The following is a 13,393-nucleotide window of genomic DNA, read 5'->3' as shown; positions in this document are numbered from 1 at the left end:
ATAGTTACACTCGAACGGCCAATTCACGCCATTTGACCTCTGCGACCTTGAAAAGTAGATCAAATTAAAAACCCGTAAGATATATGATGTATCCTTGCTATGAGAACCTACCACAAAAGTTTTATCAAAAACAAGTCACTAATAAGCGAGATATCACACTTTTTAGATATCCACATTTGGCCCCCTGGTGGCCAAGTAGAGAATCAGATCGGACAGAAATTTAGTGTCACGGGTCATCTGACCTAGGGGGTCATGTGTACAAAGTTTTAAGTACATAGGCCTAGCGGTTAAAAAACGTGCCACTGTTTTTGAACTAGGATACGACGGACGACGACGACGATGACGACGACGACGACGACGACGACGACGACGACGACGACGGACGACGGACACTGCGGTGTTGTATAGACTCCCCTACGGTGAGCCAAAAATGGAGCGCTGAGACAAGACCACCATTAAATATTCATATAGGTTGGAGGATCCAGACCTATCAATTAGACGCGAGTATGTTTTTAACTGTCAAGTGCATATCAGGAAAGGTATTGAAAATATATTCGGTGTGGCAAGTCTACAGATATCAAGACCGACTTGGAACAATCATGAGGAGCTTTAGGGCAGGGTGCCGTCATTCTTTTCCGGAGTTAAAATTGCTGGTTTACATTAACATGAAGTTACCGTAAGTTAGATTTATTTTTGGCGTGCGTTTCGTTTCATCTTAATCAAAAATCCAAAGTATTCTTGTAACCAATCGTCACGAATTGCTCACTTTTTGTCAAGTTCCAATATTGGTATTTCAACTTTTTGGTGTCAAATGTAACTGTTTTCGGCTTCAGGTCTAAGATGAAATAACAAATCAAAACCTCCGACATGTCAGAGCTTTCATTGACCAATGTGTTATTGTGTATTTGCATTTGAATTTTTGGTTTATCGAACAAACAGTCTTAATGCAAGATGCACGGAATTTTAAGCAAAAACTTACCTTATCGATATTGCATATTTTGTGTGTTGAATCATTTCTATGGTAAATTAAGAATTGCGTTTTTGACTCTTAAATTACCAATGGTATTGTTAAGGTAATTTTACCAATTCTTTTACTTCCAGTCACCTTTAATTATTGCAGTTTGTAGTAGTTTCCATCAAACCAACTGCACATAAAATTTATGATTTAAAAGCTGACTGAATGTTAACGCTATTCCAAACTTTTTAACTGGACGCGAGAGCCCAGAGATCCTCCACATGTGGAGAAATGCATGAATATATGCACTGCCTTGAGCCATGCATCAACACATTGACGGCACGCTGGATATTTTTTCCTTGTCGCTATTAAACAGTCCAGGAATATAGTCCAAATCAGCCACGATTGTGGACGACTTTAATAATACAAAGGGTACATTCAAGGTCTTTTCTTAACATCGCTTCGAAAAATTAGAACATCGGGAGAGAAACTGCGTCATTTGTAAGGCTTCGGACTCCCATTTCTCGGCAAAACAACACTGCATTTCGGGGAGCGGGAAAGCAATTTCCCGCACGAGGAATTCATTGACCCTTTGAGGGCAGAGAGTAACAAAAATCATTATTTTCTTACTTCTAATACTAATGAAATGGCCAGGGCCATTGTGCTCACCTCATGTGGAGGAAAGATGGATAAAGAGCATGGTATTGTGTCATGTAGTGTTAGGTTTGATGTAGGTCCAAGCAATTACAATTTCCCCAAAATGGCCAATTTACAGTACATTCGACCTCTGTGACCTTGAAAAGTAGGTCAAATCAAAGAAGACCCGGGTGACACATTGAATGGTTGTTAGAATTAGATGTACCTATGATATAAAATTGGTGCCAATCGGGCAAGTCATTACTAGGAATAATGGCATTTTCAAGAATTTAGGATTTGGCCCCCTCCCTGGAGGCCAAACGGCAAATCAGATTGCACAAAACTTCGGTACCTGAGATCATCTGACTTAGGGGTACATGTGTACTTAATTTGTGATCAATAGTCATTGCAGTTAAGAAACGTGCCATAGTTACGGCCTGACGGCGAATTTACGCCATTTGACCTCTGTGACCTTGACAAGAAGGTCAAATTAAAAACCTGTGTGACATATACTGTATGGTGGTTAGATGTACCCATGTTATCAAATTGGTGGCGATCGGGCAAGAGGTTAAGGAATAATCACATTTTTAAGGTTTTTGGATTTTGCCCCCTGGTGGTCAAGTGGTGAATCATATTGGACCAAACTTTGGTCCCTGAGATCACCTGACTAAGGGGTAAATGTGTACCAAATTTGGTATCAATAGTCATTGCAGTTTAGAAACGTGCCATCGTTACATCCCAACGGCCAATTTACACCATTTGACCTCTGTGACCTTGAAAAGGAGGTCAAATCAAAAACCCGGAGGATATATGATGCACCTTTGCTAGAAGTACCTACCATATTTTTTTCAAAATTTCCCGACTACTATTAAGGGAGATATTGCATATTTTCACTTTTAACGTTTGGCCCCCTGGTGGCCAAACCATGAAACGAATCGGACCGAAACATGGTCTCCAAGGTGTCATTACATAAGGGTACATGTGTCCCAAGTTTCAACTCAATAGCTCTAACAGTTACGAAACGTGCCCTGCTAACGGACGACGGACGACGACGGACGACGACGACGACGACGACGACGACGACGACGGACGACGGACGCCACGGTATGGGATAAGCTCACCTCTGCTAAGAGGTGAGCTAAAAACCAAATTTTAAGAAGACAAAAATGTTCAGAAGTGTGGTTTGCTAATAATGAAACAAGGGAAGTACAAACATATTGAGGTAAAAAGCCGCCCACTCTATTTAAGTTAATGACATTGTCATGGCCTCCCGATATGAGGAGTATCTGACATGATTAGGACGAGGTTTTTCGAAACAACTGTAAAGCAACTTAAAACTGTTAAAACCATCAATGCATTGACTTGCTTCATATTTGTGACCAACCAGTTAATGTTACAATTCTTTATTCTCACTTTCAGGTTGTAAAAGTAAGCAGATCAGAGCCGCAAAGAATGTTGTTCACTCTCATTCAGTCGGTCAGCATTGCCGTCTTTGAATTCACAGATGACATTATAAGAGTGATGGGGAAATATCGATCATTAGAAAGATATAAGTATTACAGTTTTGTACAGAAAAAGTGAACGGCCGTTTTACAATAACATCTGTTCAAGGTGATAAGAACAACTGACTGAATGAAGGTGTTATTCACTTAAAATATCATTGAAAGTAACTATAGGATTTATCATTGGTAAACATAATATAGCCCAGTGCATCTACTGAATGTCGGAAAGAAACAATTTTGGGACCCAATAAGAAGAATGTAGCATTACATAATATGGATTAGGCATTCTGACCAAACACATCAATATCGCTGAAACAGAGATTTCATTATGCATTAACTAGTCTCGTATTTGTGGCCAAAAAGCTAACGTTACAAACAAATGTACACATTATACAACATCTGTATTCTTTCTTTCAGTTCGATGTAAGTAAAGGCGTCATCAAAACTATCAGCCAGTCGATTGTCTTTGTCATGTTCGAAGGCAGGTGGCGGAGCACTATGTATGAGAGTGATGGACAGAGCCTGCTCAAATAATACTAACCAAGTATTGCAGATCCCAAGTGCTGGCTGTTGTCAACGATATATTCTCATAGGAACAATTATCTGATATGAAGCTGACAGCACTGACTTGGTGATGGTAGCTTGACATCATTGTAGAATTGTTTGCCACTTGACTGAGCCATATATGACGTGTTCACGCTGCAATCTCAAACCGGTTTAAAGTGCATTGTACACCAATTTAAGACATCGAAACGGTCTGACGTGCTCCCACTGTAAAATTTTCGAACCCATTTCCAACTAGTCTACGCAAACCGCTTCGTAACGTGTTTCTCGTGAACCGCTTTGACTCAAACCGTTCTGAGATTGCAATGTGAACTTCACTTGAAATCTCTTTTAACGAAACCGACGTCAGTTCACGAGTGTGCAGGTGAGTTTAAATGACGTGGTTCCGCTTATTGGGGGCCTAAGTCTTTCAATATTCCATTTGGTCGATAGTCGTGTTAGTGAACGGCCGTTTTACATTATGTTCAAGGTGTTATTATAATTCACGATACGCAGTGACAGGTATGGATTTACTAAAATCTCGTATGCGAAACTGGTACTGGCCGACTTCATGTCATTACCATGTCATTCTGTTGATGACAATGTTTATCTTAGACGACGCGGTAGCAACTAGTGAATGGCGCGAGGTCTCTAAAACCGGTGTGAAGTCAAACCCGGTCTGACACAAACACGCCAACTCAGAAAGTTGGTAGTGGAAGTGCCACTCTCAAGACGCTCTTCAAAGCATAGTTCAGGTTATGGAAATATTGGAGATTGCTGGCGATCTCACCTGACTGAAAGCAATTATTACTCGTCCTCAGGTGTCAAATTGCCAAACTGGGCAGGGTTTTTTTTCATGAAGCTATGCGCCGAACTTGGCCGTGACGTCGGCCGCTATTTCTGATGTGAAGGTGATTTTCAAATTTGAGGATGAACAAATAAAGATCAGTGCATCCGACGGAGGTCTATGAAAAAATAAACACCGATATTACCTAGCATGTACAGCGGATAAACTACCAATACAAGCGATATTTTAAAAGCGCACGCAAGTGGCATAACCCAGCCAATTAACACACTAAATATATGAACAAAGCGGCGCAATTTTGACTAGTTGGGGAATAGATTTCCGAAAATACCGGTGTAACTACGGCCGCCACAATATGGCACTGAATGATTTGTCAAGTGCGATAAGAAACAATTAGCCAAATTATATTGTAAAGCGCAACTTAAGAAGTCATCCTGGGCTGCATTCATTTATTAGATGTAACCATATTTACAAGCTTGGTGTCTGGACGATATTCAGTAATAGTATTATAAATATTTTTGTCGATGCAGTTTTTGAGTTTTCGTATCCAAGAAAAACATGCCGTACATGAAAACCAATGAGAGCGGAAGTGTCCGATTCACTGGACTGCCCGATCTTCGGAAGAATAAAATAGTGAGAATGAAAACTTTAGAAACTTTAGCATCCACAGAGGATGTTATTTCTAAAATTCTACCTAAACTTCAGAGGTTGATTCACTGCATGGCTTCTTTTTGCTCCTATGATCCGGGTAATGTCGAGGAACTTTATTGTTTCAATTCCACTGTGTTTCGTTGCATTTTACCAATCATCGAGATCTCGAGTCATGTATCAAATAAATGAAGAGACAACCTTGACCTTGAGGCACAACACTTGGTGTTATATCTGCACGATTTTGTTAATCCATCCACTTGATCTCGTAGGCAAGATCCAATTGTTCATCGTCATCTATGTACGGTGATGTAGGGAGATAAGTGACCTCCCTTTTATGATAGATGCGACGGCGTCAGACTGTGGTTGTGTCTCTTAATCAATAAATGCGTAGATAAAAGGGCGTTCGTCGACTATCGTCTCTTCTTCCGTAGGAATATTTTGCAGCCCATATGACGTATATACACATCGTATAACCATTTGCAGGGTCATGCGATGTTTTGTGAGATATGAATAATGTCCTCAGACTCACACAGTTTCTGCAGTTAGTCCGCTTTGGCTAGATATGTCGATGCATTGCCTGAAATTTTGCGTTCCGACAAGGAGCGCCTGTCGGCAAACTTGCCAAATGCTTATAAAATGTTTTTTTACAAGTTATAAGTGCGGCGCGTGTCACCGCAGAGGTTAAGAGACATACATGTGTAAGCTTTATTTTCGGCGTCCGAATTTTCCTTCAGATCATACACGGCTCCGGTAAAATCCACTCCGGTGGTTATGAATGGAAGCGCTTTTAGTAACTTGTTGGCTTGAAGTGGCACTGGGGTCGCAACGTCAAACAGTTTACCACTGACTAACCCTCTTGCTTTTGACGCATTTATGTAAATTAGACTTGCCAGTTTGGCAAAGTTTTGGTATCCGGAAACGCTTGCGAATGTCGGTAATCGTTGATCGAATGAAGACCAGCATGAGTTAGCCAGGCCTAAGCGTCAATCATAAGAAGAACAGTGAAAGTATCCTGCGTCAGGCAAGAGTCAGCATCCAATCAACCACATGAAACCTTCCTGTACCTCTTTATCAAATCGAGTATAGACTAAACTTAAACTATCAAAACCAGGATTACTTGCCTTGGTCGGACAAATGTTATGTTATCCACTAAATTGATACAAACATTTTTTAAATGATCACAACAAGTCTCAGTAATGCATTTGATATGAACATTACCCGTCATCAAGAGAGGTTGTGAGCTTGTCGTCATCGTCGTCGTCCGTTAGCAAGGCACGCGTTGTAGCTACTGGGTTGTTCAACTTGAAACTTCGTGCATATGTTCCACTATAAAATGACACCTTGCAGACTAAATTTCGGTCCGATTCGATGCCCGAAAACACAAAAATTGCTATCTCCCTAAGGGCCAGATCATCTCTAAATTATTATCATAGGTTCATATAATGACGGTACATGACATTTTATTACACATGTTCACTTTTCAAATTCACAGGGGTTGACTAGCGTTCATTGGCCGATGGTGGCACGTTCCGTAACTACTGGAGCTATTGACATGGAAGTTGGTTATATATTATACATATATATATATGTAGCCCTAGCTATTATCAAACCTCGCAGGCTGAATTTCGGTCTGGTTGCCAGGTAGCTAAAATTGTATAATCGGTATTTTCTATCATATCTGATAAATCGCCTGTGAGGGAGGTGAGCACAATGGCCTTGGTCATTTCATCTAAACGCAACCCCAGTACATTGAGTCGCAATAAATATATCGTCCGATATATAAATTGGTGCAATCAGTAACACCAGTTCAGTTGAGATTGATAAACAAATGTGACTCGCTCTACCAAAACTAGGCGCTTGTCGCATCTGAACTTGACAGGTTGATACGGACTTGTTGTTCATTTCCCTATTGCAGACCTTTTGTGAAATGTGACCAAATCAGTTTGTAATAGATTTCACAAAAGGTCTACAATAGGGAAATGAACAACAAGTCTGTATCAACCTGTCAAGTTCAGATGCGACAAGCGCCTAGTTTTGGTAGAGCGGGTCACAAATACCAACAAGTGCCAAACCAAGTCTTATTTCATAAAACATAAAAGATCGATAGAGTAGCAAAGTCGTAAAAAGATGAATCTCTCGGGATCAGTAACAGCAAACTATAAAATGTATACATAGATCCTTTGAAGGACCTCCACGTGTACAGATTTTAAACCCACAATAAACACACCAACTCCCACCCTCCAGAGGGCTTAGTGAGATCTCGGGAAGTTGCCAATACAAGCAGGTAATCAGTGATCAAGTTCCCGTTTTGCGAGTTGTCACCAATTCGCATCGGGAGTGGTCGCCAATTCAGGCGAAAACCCCCTCGGAACTCAACGATTCGACTATGTCATGGAGATGCCACGGCATCCGACACTCAGTCGAATGTACAGCTTTTTATGAATTAAGAAATGTGCGATATCATGCTTGGTCTTTATACCGATTGTTAAAGTGTTTGGCTATATAGGTTTCCTTTAAGGATCTCGTAAAAAAATTGACATTTAGCGACTAGTCACTCTTGCTGCCTAAAGCCGAAGGCGGGTATGAGCTTCCAATTATAACTTTTAGCACTTTTGAGTTCCCCTCAGGCAGTTGTTTAGAATCTAGGTAAAAAAGCAATGGAAAAAAAGCCTGTTGCCTTTATTACTTGTTGCCTTTTTCAACGGGCTTTTTTTCCTTGTCATTTTTCCGTTGCTTTTTTTACCGTATACCAGTTGATTATGTAGCCAATGAGCTGCATGAGAAGTAATCACCAATTTAGTTATTTTTTACCACATTCAGCTAGTCTTCATAAAGACTTCTGTCACAACTGGATCTCTTTAATCCCCAAAAGCGACCGAACGGGTTTTTTCTAACACATAAGAAGTCGGACGAGCTTTTTGTACCACCTTATCGTTAGATCTTTATTGACGAACATACATGTACATGTTGAGGCATTTCCCCTGAGCTTCTTGCTTTTAATTAAAGAACACCACTCTGGTAGTACAATTGCTGAGCTAAACGATGAGCTGCTGCTTCCATTTTGAACCAACCGGATGAGCACGCAAATTGTAATATTTTACACTGTACGGCTGGCAACACCTTTTTCCATGATTAATAAAAAAAATGGAACAATCAGTTTGTGCCAACTTTCCCGAAGTCACCTGCTCATCATTTTCCGGAACGATTCCAATCTCTAGCACTGCAGCTTAAACTCACGATGTCGGGAACATTTTCATTCTCAAGTACTGCTATTTAACTCACATACACCCGTACATATAGACGTTGTTATGACGCGATCAATGGAGAGTGAAAGTATTATTGATCAACCGATAAGACAGTGAATAAGATGGTAGGAGCACAAATCCCCCCGGCCAGCCCGCCTCTGAAAGACTCGATCAAACCACTCTTGACTCCAAGTTGTGAGACAAGACCACAATTGATTTTTTAAGCCTTTTAGCAGTTAAATTGTCAATGTTTGACCGCGACGCATCAAAGAACGCGTGGTGTTGTGAATCTGAAATTTAGATTATGTTATTCCGGACAGTCGGGCAAGTAAATGGTGAAAAATAAAATGGTGATTGACCACGGAAATTTTTTGATAATCGACAAATTAGACAGACTTTGATATTTCCACTCTTTTCAGCCAACTGGCAGAAAAAACTCAAAACACGCCCCCTATTACCCAATTAGCAACATTCGAAATTAATTTTTTCATCAAATAATTTCTTTATATCTGTAGACTTGCCACAACAAATATTTTTTAAATACCTCTCCAAATATGTACTTGAGAGTTAAAAACATGCACTCGTCTCATTGATAGGCCTCGACCCTCCAACCGGCTATGAATATTCATTAGTGGTCTTGTCTCTTGTTCGTGCCTGATTATGTGCATGGCCATTCATGACCAGAAATATCAGAGGGTTGTAATGCTTTTTCAACAGAATTATACCATATATTTGTAAAAGTGACGGCAAATTATAATCGACTGCACACCTTTTTGTGGATCACCATAGTATTCAAATAAAATGTGCAAAATGAGTCGGAAAATAATAAAGCCGATTTTTGTGAATGCTGTTAATGATGGAAAACTAGTTAGCTTGTAACTGTCTTTGTCGGATCGCAACAAGTTTTTTTAAGTCGACCTGGAAGAAAATGTTCTGTCAATTTCAAAGACGTGGTTCAGCTCTCAGAAATGAAAAGCCATCTGTATTTGCCAGAATTTTTATTTAATCAGGGGTTTTCAAGTTCTCGTGCAGCATGTGGTGAAAATGAGCCATATAATAATTAAATGGAGTATTCACGCATGCAATATCAGGAAATGGATTTTTCGTTTACAGCGTCGTCATTGACCTCCATTGGTTTGCGCTAATTTCAGGTGTTCATTCTCAAATTAGTGGATAACTGTAAGATTCGAAAATCATCTTCAGAAATAGCAGAAGTCCACGACCATAACGACTTGTAGTTGGCGAAGTAAGATATGCGATCGATCAGATGTGACCCACACTTTTAGTGAATTAATTTAAGGATAATAAAACGTGTTAGGAATGGGCGGTCAGTGAATCGCGGTGGTACAACCAAGGTGATATGGAAGTCACTTGATATTCATATCACTGCAATTTTGCAGATTGCTGATGACGTCTAAACAATTAAATTGAATGGTATAATGAAGATATAGTTATAACGCCATAGACAGTCTACATGTTCGTTCGGTTTATAGTGCACCAACGCGTCTGATGAAACGTTGAAGCCGTACACTGGATATGCCAGCAAAGAATAGCAAACCACGTTGATCCAATCAGAATCGTAATATTCATTAATTCAGAATGGTAAAAATAAAATAAGTCTATCTTGAGCTGACATTGTCATCTTAAGTAATTTGTGTAATCAAATGTGCATGACTTCTGTTGCTGAAATAGGAAAATTAATTAATACTGGGTTATCGGACCGTACATGAAATATTTAATCATATTTACATCCTAATTCTGAATAGTTGCTTCTACCATCACAAACTTCGATTTCAATCAACAATCTCATGTCGAATCGTTTAATATAAATATCGAATGTCTGTTTTCAGTTGGACCCTGGAAGAATCAGACGGGAGAGATTGCGGAAAGGTAAGAACATGAATGGGGATCGAAGGGGATGAATACACCGCAGAATTTGATACTACAATGTACGTTGCAAGTACAAATGCATACTTTGACTTCTTGGTATTGCCCGCGCGTGGATGGAATACGGTTTTCAGCATGAAATCCCATGTCTAGGTAAACGTTGAAAGCTATAGGGGATGTGGAGCTTCACCTGGGCCCGGTAAAACACCGATAGGGTTAACATGTAGGTCGACAAGAATACGTATATTTGCGGCCGAGTTGTCGGACGAATTGTACTCTACCGCCAAGTATGTGAAGTTACAGCTAGCTAATTTAAAGTCCAGTGGGCTGTCGCATTTGGGCGTAATTAATTCTCGGTTGATTATTCCACAATGCATCAGGTTATTTCACTTCCTGTCTTAACAAGATGTAATTATTGTGACATTACCCTCGTCTCAAGTCATTGTGCGTATCCACAAATTCATAACGCATGGTTGGATTGAAGCTACGTTTTCAACGTTAACTGGGGTGATCTAACATCCAAAAATCACGAGATCTCGCAGGGAGGCGCAAGTTTCAATATACCAGGATGATTTGTTATCAACACTTCGGGTTCTTCAGCACGAACGACTTAAATTTAGGATTTCTTTCAAGTTTGATTTTTCTAGGTCTGCGTTTTATAACCGAACATGATTTTTTCTCAGTAACCATATTGTAACAAAATTGTGTGTGTTTAAAAAAATCCATTTGAATGCTGGCACATTTAGTAGACGTAGCTAACTGAGTTTTACATTTTATACTGAGTCAAGCTATTTCTCGACAATTTGGGTGAAATGTTCGGGGTTTTTTCTCGTGTCCATAAAGGTACATAGCACACATGAGAAGTTTTCAGAAACAAAATATGGTTTATTCAGCACGCCACCACACTGACACCCGCCCCCCCCCCCCCCCATGCAGCGTCAATTCAGCCCTGTTTTCAGAAAAATGCCCAATCATGATCATATGTGGCTGAAACCATATCACATAATCGTTTACTGAATATTCATAGAGGAATACTATTATTTCAGTCCGTGAAGAAAAAATAGCCAACGATGAAACCAGCTTAAAGCGGATCGAAAAGCAACTTCCTGGCGAAGAATCGAAGAAAACCGATATTAAGAAGAGGCTTGACGAAGCTAATACGCTTTCCATTCACCTTCGAGCGCGTAAAGATGGTCGAAAAGGGCAGCCAACCCAAATAGACGACGATATAGAACAAAACCGTATCAAGCTAAAAGGACTTCAAGAGGAGCTAAAAAGACAGTCCGATATCGTTGCCAAGATATTGGATGAACAGAACAGAATAAGGAAGCGTACAACATTGGTAGAGGTCTGTATTTTTCAGGAATGCTACTCTGCTCTCAGGGAAGCAATTTCCAAGATTGCCGAAAATTCCAAATTGAGACAAGACCACCATTGAATATTCATAGGTTTGGGGGAGGCAGACCTATCAATTAGACGCGAGTAAGTTTTTAACTGTCAAGTGCATATTTGGAAAGGTATTGAAAAGATACTTTGTGTGGCAAGTCTGCAGATATAAAGAAATTATTTGATAAAAAAAAGTTAATTAATTTTGAATTTTGCTAACTTGGCAATAGGGGGCCTGTTTTGAGATTTTTCTGCCAGTTGGCTGAATAGAGTGGAAATATCAACGTTTGTCCAATTTGTCGATTATCAAAAAATTTTCGTGGCTTTTCACTATTTACCTGCCGACTGTCTGGAATATCATATCAAAATTTCAGATTCACAACCCCACGCAGTATTTGATGCGTCGCGGTCAAACATTGACAATTTAACTGCTAATAGGCTTTAAAAATCAATGGTGGTCTTGTCTCCATTTAAGACCACCATTGAATATTCATAGGTTGGAGGTTCCAGACCTATCAATTAGACGCGAGTATATTTTTAATTCTCAAGTGCTTATTTAGAGAGGTATTGAAATTATATTTGCTGTGGCAAGTCTACAGATATAAAGAAATTATTTGATGAAAAAAAGTTAATTTTGAATTTTGCTAACTTCGCTAACTTGTTTTGAGATTTTTCTGCCAGTTGGCTGAATAGAGTGGAAATATCAACGTCTGTCCATGTCGATTATCAAAAAAATTTCGTGGCTTTTCACCATTTACTTGCCCGACTGTCTGGAATATCATATCAAAATTTCAGATTCACAACCCCACGCAGTATTTGATGCGTCGCAGTCAAACATTGACAATTTAACTGCTAAAAGGCTTAAAACATCAATGGTCGTCTTGTCTCAATTACCCGGCAGCCTGCTCTCGAAAGTGCTGTTTGGGCTGGGATCATGGCTGCCTCACAAAAAAAAAATTCGGTCAATTTTTTTTAATTAACTGTGTCCGTCTGGTAGCATCGCGAGCATGACAATCATACGCATTAAATTTTGAAGGACATTACGTCGCGTGTTGTGCCATCCTGCCTGGAAAAACGCTCAGTCTCCGCGGTGCCCTCTGTCGGACGTTGGGCACTTTAGCGAGTCACGGTGCATGCATGTAAAAAGCTGGTAAGGAAAATTCGTTTGTTAATGAATCCATTCGTCTCGAAAGTGCGAAAAACGCAACGATTATCGATTCAATTATCCGAGTATGTCCAGCCACACAGCGGGTACTCTGTGATGCACGCGAAAAATCAAACCATGCTTGTTTTTTAAAATTTGTCTGCTATATCCAAGGACAAACGGGCGGTACTTTTTCCTTTATGTGTGATGCAAATCATCCTTGAAGATAAATCTTATTACCTGATGAAAACAACAATATTTCATTGGAGGACTCCAACAACACAATATATTTTCCAGCCTTATTAAATAACGTTATCCTTTCATCGGACATGCAAGCTTGACAAGCGGGAAGGCCCGCCAGATTCTTGGCAATCATGGAGTTGATTCTCTAGCGGGGTGATTCTTAGATTTTGTTGTGTTTGTTTTGCTATTTATTAGGTTTAGCTTTTTGTTCGGTTTGTGTGCATTTGAGACGGTTCTGATTTACCGGTTTTTGATAATTATGCATGATGTATATGCAAGCATCATCTAGCATGGATCTAGCTGGGGCATGCTCACCATTGATCGTGAGGCAAGGTACGTAGCTCAATGACGCTGAGCAACACTGCTCAACTGGCCGTGAGCGGCTGGCGAGTTTTT

At 40.0% G+C, this 13,393-nt stretch overlaps 2 protein-coding genes across 5 annotated transcripts in view; one reads left to right on the top strand and one right to left on the bottom strand.

The window, feature by feature from the left end:
• Nucleotides 1-13,393, bottom strand: part of LOC135498621 (uncharacterized) — a 109,564-nt gene that overhangs the window by 42,108 nt on the left and 54,063 nt on the right. The window lies entirely within an intron of this gene.
• The window catches only part of LOC135498935 (uncharacterized), a 50,478-nt gene continuing 40,983 nt past the window's right edge, over nucleotides 3,899-13,393 (top strand). The window contains exons 1-3 of the mRNA XM_064789461.1: nucleotides 3,899-4,021; nucleotides 10,188-10,227; nucleotides 11,271-11,572. The gene's annotated coding sequence lies outside the window, so the exon portion shown is untranslated. The remainder of the gene's footprint in view (nucleotides 4,022-10,187; nucleotides 10,228-11,270; nucleotides 11,573-13,393) is intronic.

This window comes from Lineus longissimus, chromosome 14 (assembly GCF_910592395.1).
Source record: "Lineus longissimus chromosome 14, tnLinLong1.2, whole genome shotgun sequence".
Taxonomy (NCBI): Eukaryota; Metazoa; Nemertea; class Pilidiophora; order Heteronemertea; family Lineidae; genus Lineus; species Lineus longissimus.
The sequence above is the reverse complement of the archived record's forward strand: the minus strand, read 5'-3'. Positions and strand labels throughout refer to the sequence as shown.